Here is an 11,266-nt window from a genome sequence, read left to right on the forward strand (position 1 = left end):
CAGTGTTAGCGGTCTGAACGGAAGCAAATTATTCGCTTTAAGGACTCCTGCTGCTGTGGGACCGTGGGCCAGTGGCAACTGACGCTAACTGTAACACACGCACACACACACACACACACACTCACTGAGCGAAAGACGTCATTATTTATTTAGCCTGTTAAGTGTTTAAAGTGAAATGGCTCCGTAGGGAAATGGTGAGATTGATGAATATACTGTAAAATAAATATATAAATACAAATACTGTACAAAGGAAAAGTGCACCGTGTCCTCCCATTTGATATATATTGAAATGTCTGCTTGTGGTGGCTAGCAGACACTGATGTAAAAATGAAAGTGTTTGGAGCTTTGAGACAAGAAATCAAAAGCAAATAAATAATATATGCACACATTTGGTATGAACTGTTGTTTAAAGGTAGGGTATTTATGTAGCATGCACAATTGTGAATAAATCAGTATTAAACACACTTAAATCAATATTTGACACAGATATACGTAGATATTTTTTTAAATAATTATCGAACTTGCTCTTACTTCAACAATCTTTTATTTTGAATACTACAGGAAGGAAAATAGTAGATTTCGGAATTATGTTAGCACAAAGTTCTTGAAATGTGACTCTTTGTGTTCTCTTTTGTCACAATTGTGTGATCAAGCTAACATTGCTCTAATGGAGGTTATTTTTATGGCATCATTCTTTGCACAGCCATTGTTTGAGAGACCAAGGGCGTATGTGTTTTTTTTTAATTATTACTATGTGTTGAATATAGGCATTAATAAGTAATAACTGTCTGTTGATCCTATAGTGTCTGCTTGGGATAGCAGAGCTTGCCCCCAGTAATGACACCCTCACAGCCGTGAAGTGGCTCAAAACTTCGCCCCTGGGATTTTACAGTGTAAATACTGCAGTCACATTGGACAAATAGACGCTGCTATTCCTCGCATGAAAGGGGGATCTAATATATATATAAAATATATAAGTGCATATGAGACTAACCCAGTCAGTTAGAACAGAGGTCCCAGGTGTGTCTTGATATAATGAGATTAATCAGCATCAAAATATCAAAACAAGGGCATGTTATTAGTTGAGTGATGAGCCAATACTTCATCAAATTATATAGTTCTGCTGCAGTGTTAAGGGAACGCAAAACATTATTTTTTAATGTTTCAAGTTTTGGGCCAATTTGATCTCTTAATATGTAAACTTTCACCTGGAAACAAAACACAAACCTAGCCTTGGTAATAACATGTTTAATTATTGGAATGGCTCAATGTTTCTCCATAGATTTTTATGGGAAATTTTCCAGTCTTGGACTTAACAATATTTAAAAAAAAATTTCAGTGGGGTACATTTATACCTGGCTCGATCCATTATTCAGATTTCGTCGCCGAAAGTATGGGGAATTATGGGCATTTTTAGGCATAAAATGGCTTAATTTTATATGAAAACACAAAATGGCAAAAAACCTGTAATATGTTTTTTTTGTCATATTCATGTCTGTAATCTACAGTGAAAGTTTCAATTTGATTTCTGTAAATTTGAAAATGTTCCCTATTCACCTGCAGTGTCTCACCGTTAAATGTAAAGACAGTACTGTGTTATAAGGAGAAATGCCACTAAATCCCATGGTTTATGTAATTATAGATATTGATATTGCAGAGTTTCTTCATTGACTGTTAACATCAGACATGTTGCATATTGAATTTATATTTTTGCCTGTAGTATTTTCTTACCATAACACTAACAGAAGTCACGAGGCACCTCATGACGTCTGACAGATGCATGACACAAACTGACCTGTTGGTGTTTGTAGAATGTAATCACAAAATGAAAAGTGGTAAAAGAGGGAAGTGAACAGAGTGAATGGATAATGAAGTGGGTACCTCCAGGCCTGAATAAATTCTCTGGTTGGCCGATCCCCCAGGATGCTTGCCTCCCAGGGAGATTAATGACCGCTCGGCCATGGTATAATGAAGTAGTTTGCCTTGGCAATGGTCTTGTGAATTCATCAGTGTCCACAAGTGGGCTGGCTGAACACAACATCTTTATAAATCCTGCTTACGCTCCTCTCCTTCTGCTGCTCCTGCTGATTTATGGTCACACCCCACCCAAACGCTTTGGCCTCTTTCCCCAGACCGTGCCCTCATGGCCGACCATCGCTTTCCCTCTGAAATCCAGGTCACTGCACTGATGGGGAGGGAATAGGAGGCTAATCAGATAATGGAGATAAAAATGGTCCAACCTCTTCAGTAACAGCTCTTCTGCCTGCCTCCATTATCCCCATACTCCGCTGTTTGTACACACTTGGGCATGTATTAACAAGCAGTAAATGTACACAGTTCAAGTCAACTGAAGGTGCAAATTAGTAGCACTCTTTACCATCTGAAATAATAATTAATTGAAGACAATATATTTAACGCACACATTCTAATTCAAACACAGCCGTTAATTGCTTTCACCATTCAGTAATCAGGCCTTTTGTTGATGAATGAACTGCATTTCATTTATTAACAGACAAACAATCAACTAAATTGCTTTTTATGTAAACTAACTCCCCATATTATAATCTATACAATGTCATTACTTTTTTTCTACTGCCAAATTGTCTCTCTAATATGAAAAATGTGTGCACCTGTAATATATGGCTGAGACAAAAATTATTTCCAACTTTGAGGAGTGTTTTTCTTTGGATTCACGTTTCGGTTACATTATTTTGATTTTGGGTTTGCTTATCGGTTCTATTTAATTATCTTATTGTGCAACTATTTTGTACGATTTAGATGAATATTTATATTTGGTGCATAATGCATATAGTGACTCCCCTCCCCTGTGCTGTTTAATTTTAAGTCTCTATCCAAACATTATTTTGAGTAACACAGTGAATCAAGAGTGGAATGAATTGCCAAGGTAATGCTAATAAAACCACTTCTCAGTTTGTCCAGGATTGGAACCAGCACAAAGGTTGTGTGAAGGATTGATGCCTGGTTGAGGAAGTGCTTTACTCCTTTAGTACATGAAAGGTAGGGAAAGTAAATGTATCCCCAGAGGGCCATTAAGCTCCAGTTAAGGTGAGACACAGGTGTATTTTTAAAACTATATGTTTTATACATTATTTCATTATATCAATTTGAAACAGTGGTTCTATACAAAACAAAAATATGTGAAAAAACAAAGCTGTATGGCAAGTCATTCAATGTTTATAAAATAAGCCACACTATAAAAGTAGTCCAAATGATAAAGCAACTGAGCCCAGGCAATAGGGCTCACAATAGAGCACTTTATCAGCAGTGCTGAACCAGTGAGCTCTGCTGGGCTCATGAAGCCTGTGTGATAACTGGCTCTCCGTATGGAATACTGACAATGAAATTAAAGTGATACAATAATACATATTATTCAGTGATACTTAGATTAAATTGCATTCAATTGTGCTTTCTGCTAATGTTCACACTGAGATTCCCATTTCTAACTGCTCTTTACTGAAGCTAAATGATCCCCTGTCAGCCTGTACACCCTAAAGATAATTCATGAGTGCAATAAACCCAAATTACATAATCAGAAGTTATGAAAAAGCTGTGTTAGATCTAATAAGTATTTTTGTTTTCTTACAAAGAGCCATTGCCCTTCTGGGCCATACGTACACTGCAATTTCCAAGTGTTTTTTTTTTTTTTTGCCCACTCATTGTGCAGAAGGCTTATTGTAATCTACACTGTGTTATTTTTTTCCTGGAGAGGCATGGATGAGTGGAGTAATTGTACAGTTGACATCGGCTTAGACAACATCATCCCTTTAGTCCCCAGTTAATCCTACATAGTGATAACAATAATGGGCAAAAAGACAAGTTTTTTCCCCCCTTTTCTTCTAAAGATAGCGGAGTTTAATTTGTAATTAGCTTTAGAGGTCAAACACTTGATCCGCCATTTGAAGGTTATCTTATTTTCCCCTTTTTGGTCTTTCTTCTGTCACTGTAGATGCATATTATGACCTTGCCGTGGTGAAGTCAAGCATTAATTGTGTGCATACTCCAAAATGTGTTGAGATTTCTTGACAGTTGTGTCTATGTGGATGCGTGTATGTGTTTGTGCATTGTAATTTATTTAGGCGAGGGGGGCGCCGTGCCCCTGTAACCCCCCCTTGCCCCATCTGGCTTAGACCAAGACAGCTCGGTGTGTCCTCTTGGGGATGTTGAAATAGCAGTTGCCCTCTATGCCCGCGACTATTTGCTTGACTCCTTTTTGCCTGTATATGCGCTCGTATTGATCCCCCCTCCTCTCCTCATAATGAAGTGGAACTACAGCTCCATTACGGGCCGCCTCACCATTGGCTGGAGGTAATATGAAATTAGCCAGCGTGCCGTGAGTCTGTCAGTATTGATTTCACTACCTAGATTACTTGTTACAAAAGAATAGAGCTGTCTGAGGCATAATTGAACAAGTTAACTCCTTGTCTCATAAAATGTAAGGCCTATATTGATTGTAACAGGGAGGGCTTGTGATATGCAGAGCGAACCTATAAGTCTATGGGTGTTAACTGTGGAGAGGTGCTGATGCCATAGTTTCTGCCAGTGTCACCCTGACATGTTGATCGTTGATTGAAGAATACGCCTTGCTTTCTTGCTGAGTTGCAGGATGTGCAAATGGCAAAGGAGTCGTGTTGATGGCTTTTTGTTGGGACACACTTTTTCCTTCCTTTTCCCGCATTTTCAGTGTAGCTTCTATCTCTGTCAACTGTTTTGGCAATACCTCTTGGATCGCTGCAGATTTGTATTAAGTCAAGTCATAACTTCTTCAAAAAAAAACTTTGTGTGTCCTGTGGGCCTTTTTTTTATAGAATGTGGATGTTGGGGGAAAAATGAGAGGATATGAAAAACAGGCTTTGGATGTTTGGATGCCTTATGAAAGAGAGGTTTATTGCCATCGGTAAGGGACCTGGAGACATGAACTCAAGGCATTGTGCTCGGCAGACCATTCAAGACTGGTGATGTTTCCACATGAACAGGGATGAGTAACTCTGGATGTACGTCGTACTGAGAAGCAAGCCAAAACACACAGAGCCTAAGAGCCAAGGGTTTTGGCTATACTACAGAGATGGTATGACCCAATATGATAAATAGCTATTTAATTTGGACAGTATATTTTTTGCTTTGATTGCAAAGTGCATGCTTGAATTTTAATCCAAAAGTTGCTGGTGTAATTTATTAGTAAGTAATATTTTAAATAAGTAAAGTGCAGCCGAGTACAGATTCTGGAAAGTTCCTCAGTCTCCTTATATCCAAAGTGTTCGTTTACATTTTTTTGCTGTTCCCTTTTGCCTTTTCAACCATAATGAGATTTTAACTAGTTAGCCCCACCACTCTAAATGTAGTCCCCAGCTCTTCCTGAGTCATGTTTAATAATTGGGGGTATATATTACATGCTAAGCTTAGATAATTGGAACAAGTGTCCCAGTCTGCGCTTCTATAAATACATTATGTGCTTTATTTGCTGCATGTCTATTGAGCTGTCCATTGAAGCTTATCTGAGCAGATGCGGGCCAAGTGAGATGATTTGACGTGTAACTGCTGTTGTTGTCCCTGAGACAGACACGAAAGGTGCGCTGTTCCCGACTGCCAGGGTGAGAGGTTAATCAAATGCGCTTCCATAGACACATTTCCTGCACTCCAGCGCTGAGTGATAAGTAGCTAAGCAACGAACCCTGTAATTACAATCTTACAGAAACCGGGCCGATCTGTATATAAATCTCACCATCCAATTACAAGATGTAATAATTCTGCACTCAGGCTGGTAATGAGGTCTAATACTGGCGCATGTGATAATCCCCTCTGGATGCGGGCTTGATCAGATGTTGGCTTTGTAATTAGAGTGGCAGAAAATCATTATTTCTTGTTCAGAAAAAAATGAGGTTGGTGGGAAGTTAATTTTCAGCCCATTCTCTGAAGCGTAGACAAGAATTTAATGATTTAATCATGATTGTTAGCTATTTTGCAATCAATTTGTAATGATTGTGTCACAACAGAGGCTTTCACGGAGAAGGGCCTTAAAGATTGAGAGTGTCATTGATACGGCACGGCCTCGCTCAATACATCTATACAGAGTAATGCTGATACTGTGATGGTCGTGCTCCTGGGGATTTACAGAGGAACAGCAGTCAATTACAATATCATTGAGAGGTAAAGCTAATGAAGAAACTATCTTATGGAAATTATGTTTTAAAGCAGGACTAAGTAATTCATAGCCCTAGAGGCCAAAAGCGCCACTGCAGGTGTCGTATCATGTTAGTTTTTTTTTACTCATTAATTGTCTGTGAGAGTAAATACTACGCTGACAGAAAAGACAAAGGGAGAGAGGGATATTGTACATCCAATTACACAATGGAGATAATTTTTTTTCACTCAAACTTGGCTGTAAATACTGTTTAAGTGGCGCTAACCCACAGTTAGCTTTGCACGTTTTTCTTCGTGATTCTATTAGTGTGTATTGCGCCTCCAACCCGGAGGCAGTGAATTTGCAATTGTGGTTTTCTGGCCAGAGACACCAGGGGGAGATGAAAGACCCCCAATCATCCCATCAAAACTTGTATTACCCCCAGAGGGATTACGAAAAGTCTTTATTAAGATAAACAAGTTACTTACTACTGCTCTGATCAATTTCTTTATCTTTATCTTTTTTTTATTTTTTTTTTACGTTTTTACTTTTTTCACGATTTTCATGATCTGATTAGCACAGTTAAAATATAAAAAATATATATATAAATAGCTTACTTAATACATTTCAATTGTGTTTGTCGCCAAAACAAACTACAGAAATGAAAAGAAAAGCATATCAGTCATTGTAGTTAGATTTAATTTAAGTTTTGGAGTATAACAGTAGCCTATGCAAAAATACATTTGAAGCCAACATGATTTTCTTTCCTTTTGCTTCTCTTCTGAATGTCTTCACCGTCTTTAATAAGATCTGTTGATCGTCTCGTCGAGAGCGGTATTGCCTACACCACTGTGCAGTAGATTTAGATTTGGTCCACAGGGTCTACTCTTGGCTCATCTCTGCACTAATCTCCAGGCAATTGCAGCTGAATACTTTATTGATAGGGAATTGACTGCACTCTTCGGAGTTGATTTCTATAATTGATACTGTTTGAAGTGATTCCCAGTAGACACCCTGTTCAAAAGCTTCTGCCCTTTAAATCAATTATATTAAAGTTGAAAGTTAAGAAGTCTGTATTGCGTCAACTCTATTTTAGCCTCACTGCCTTTGAAGAAACGCCTGGTTATGTATTACAGGAAAGATTTGCGTTGAATGTAATCTATTGTAAGGAATAGCACTAATGCCTCCCAGCTGTCATGTGAACTCATATTCTGTGTTTCAAAACATCATTCTCAAATCAGAGTGGCAGCTGATCGATTGAGGTGTTAAGTGTCCCGAGCACGTGTGAAAGCATGATGTGGAGGAGACATTTTGGATTATACTGTTGCCAGTGATATGTGAAAATGCTATTTTTGCAGTGCTCACTTAAAGAATGGACTTGGATGAGAGCCTAACCTGTTTAAATCTCATATTTGGTTGCCTTTAATTAACATCTCCATGGAGACGAGCTGGACATGTCCCCTACAGTCAGGTCAAACGAGAGGTGAAAGACATGTGTTCGTTTGGTCATTTATTTTAGGTATTTTTTCACCAATAAAAATATCTGTAATGAAATAAATGTTGATATTTTATTTTGATGTTATCTTTTGTGTGTTATTATCTCTTTTGGCGACAGCAGTCTAATGTTAAATGACCAAAAGATTGAGGTTATTGTTTTTGGTTCAGCTAATAATTGACAAGTTGTTTGTGAAAAGCTAGAACTTTCTCGAGAGACTGTAACTGTTGGCCTTTCCTTGCTTATTTGGCTTTCTATTATTATGTAAGTTTTGCAATGGCCCTTTTACAGAACCAGCCATCAGCCAATTCAAATGATTGCAAAACAAATCCAGTAAAGGCACCATGTTATACTGAGACAATTGAACTTACGTCCGATGCCTCAAAGATTCATTTAAAAAAATCTTTGAATAGCTCATAAGTTGCTTAATGGTCAAGGTCATAAGTATCTATGTCCCTGTACATAAATGGTGCTCTATAAATAAAGTTGAATAGGATTTTTAGCATCTTCTATTCTTCTGCGTGCTTCAATTAAAACATTCGTAATATTTCTGTTTCTTTGTTCAGCCTGAACTACATGGTGAATTTTGCCTCGCTATTGTCCAGCATGTCCCAGGCCTTGGGCAGTTCTTTTGGCTCGTCTTTATCCCACATATCCAAACACACTTGTCCAATTTCCACCTTTGGCCAGCTGAAGGTTCCCCTGAGAGGGTGGGCTGGAGCTGTGTGCCACTGGGCCGGTGGAGCTGAGCGTCTGTGCGCTTGAAAGATGGGAGGAGGGGAGGGACTGTACCACCCCTGCCCACTCGCACTCTCCCAGCACTTACTCCCCACCTGCTCAATACCTCAAAGAGCTTTCAAGTGCTCTTGAAAGAGAAAACAGAGCAGACGGAAGAAATCAGAGGCTGTGCTCTTCCAGGCGCTCAATAGCCTGGCTGCAGCCTCTGCACGCGCTCCCAGGGCACCGCTCTATAACTCCCTCTCTGTACTTCTGCTCTTATTCATTCTCTTTTCTGTGCTCTTTCATATTTTTTTTTACAGAAGTGAATGTTTTGGACACTTTTTGAATTACTCATAAACAAGCCCACAGTATGTCAAATAAATTAAGCTTGAGTTTGGCATGAAATGTCTAGATGTATGTATTATCTTGGGCTTGTAAAAAATGTACTTGGCATGTGTCCAGTGACCTTTATCATGTCATTGTGGTTTAGCAATACTCCAAAAGTTGTCAATAATCTAAAGAATGAATAATTCCAAGGCATGAATAGTTCCTCCACAGTCCAAGTCTCTTCAAGGCTCAGTATCACGATCCTATGAATGAGAGAAAGATGAAAACCTATACATTACACATGTACTTACATATTGCTAACATAGCCTGTAGAAACTAGATACTGCATGGTTTAACTATTGTATGACTTGTTTCAGCAGTTTTGTGGGTTATTCAAATGCTTTTTTTAATGAGCACATGATTACATCTGCGGTTCCTAAAACGTATCTTACTCTGTGATGGCAACACCATTATGTTATCTCATGTAGTTTTGGTGAAGTTTGTTGAAAACACATTTGGTAGTTCAAAGCTTCTTGTGGTTTAGACGGCAGGGTTCTCTGTATTCACCCAAAAAGTAAAGGACAATGAGGTTTTTTCGACTTCTTTTTGACGGCCTTGATTTCCGACACATAGCGAGTGAAGTGGTGCAGTGCCATCCATCCGTGAAGCCATTTGGCGCTGTGGTGGAGGAGTGGGTACACTAAAGGTCATTGTGAGCGCTGACAAACACACTTCCATACAGTCCATACAGAGAACTTTGAGTCCATTAGCTGTAGTTCTGTTTACCGTGTGCGATACGCCAGGGATTCGGTGGCATATGCCGTAGCCCCTGGCAGCGTCACGACAGAGCACTTACCGGAGAGACGGCGGGCCGAGGCCTGGTGAGGGGGCCACCCAGAGGCAGTGTCCTGAGGCAACGCCACCGGGTGGGGATGGACACATGACATGAGTTTTTCGCTTCTAGTCCCCAAATTACCCTTAAAATAGAGCATGTTTTTGTTGGGCCTCAACTTACCACCATTAGCGGAGTTGGTACAAGACTTTGTTCAATGTTTGGAGAAATAGATATGAGTCAATTCAGTTATAGGCTAAGAGCTCATTAAGTCAACCTCCATTGCATTTTCTGGTTAGTTCTAGAGTGCCTTTGATGCAGATGGGCTAATTGACTTATTTGCTGAGTGTCCCTTATACAAAACAATTTAAATGAAGAATAAAAATAGAGCAAGCTCCAAGACTATGGCCTGATTCATTGATGAGTCTGACTTTTTTTTTTTTTTAACTTATCTGTCTACATCCTGAAAGTTCTTGATATGTTAACTGACTCTTGAATAACCTTTCACTTCACTCCACAGAGAAGATATGAGACATGCGTGCCAGGTTTTTAGTTGGATCCTCTAAGAGACCTTTGTGTGAGTGTGTCTTCATTAGAACCCACTTAGTGCAGTTTCACCTGACTGACTGACAGTGATGAGCTTATACTAGACTCCTCCACAGCTCTCTCTCTGGGCAGCCTATTTATTGTATGGCTCTTAGCTTCTCTGTCCTGTTCTGTCTGACCAGGCGGGCCCCAGGAGCCCCCTTAACCCACGCTGTTGAGAGCCCAGTCAATCAGACGCAATGATGTTAAACTCCTCTCCACTGAATACTCTTCACAGCACATCACAGTCACATCTATGGCAGCTTGTTAGAGGTTTATCCCAACTACGTTCTATTCCATTTCTATTCCATGTTAAAATGCTGGGTAGTTTTGCTATGTATAAAGTGATTTGAGGGGCAGTTGGTAAGAGGGGCAGGTACTTCAAAGGACACATAAATGTCTGTGCTCAACCAGTCTTTCTGCTCATGTCCTTCTAACTTTATAGAATGTAATATATGGGTTGTAACTCAATATTCATAGCATGGTGCTTAAACTAATGACCTACTCTACACCTGTAGATTTCAACTAAACAATGATAGGTACCACTCCACTGTTCTTTTAAGCATTTTGTGTGTTATTAATGTGTTATTTGTGTTTAGAAGTATCGCAATACGTATCAAATCGGCCCCTGAGTATCATGATCGTGATAAAAGTGGATCGTCCCAGCCCTCGTAATGACAGATATTAGCCAAAAAAGACACACAAAACCATCATGGATTTTTCACTTGCCCACCACCTCAGCTTTAGGCTATAGATTCTTTTAAATTTTGTGAACATAAACTATTGCATACCTTTCACAGATAGCACCTTTACATATGGCAATTTTACATTCACTCCACACTAGGTGGTAACCTAACCGAGGAGCCACAGCTGCCCTTGGGTAGACTGACGGAAGCGAGTCTGCCAATCTGCACTATCGGCCCCTTCGAACACCACCAACCACTCACTCTAACATACACACACACAATGCCCTAATGTGCATGTTTTATTGGTAAGGAGTACCCGGAGGAAACCTATGCAGCCAATATAAAACAATCAAAGTAAACAGGAATTACTCAAACCTGTGTGAATGAAGTTTTGTATTGTAGGTCATGCTTTTGACGAGGGAACAAACACAACAAAACACACAATCTCTACATTCAGATATTGTGTTAATCAAATGTCACCG

The sequence above is a fragment of the Gobius niger genome (genome assembly GCF_951799975.1).
Source record: "Gobius niger genome assembly, chromosome: 4".
Classification (NCBI taxonomy): Eukaryota; Metazoa; Chordata; class Actinopteri; order Gobiiformes; family Gobiidae; genus Gobius; species Gobius niger.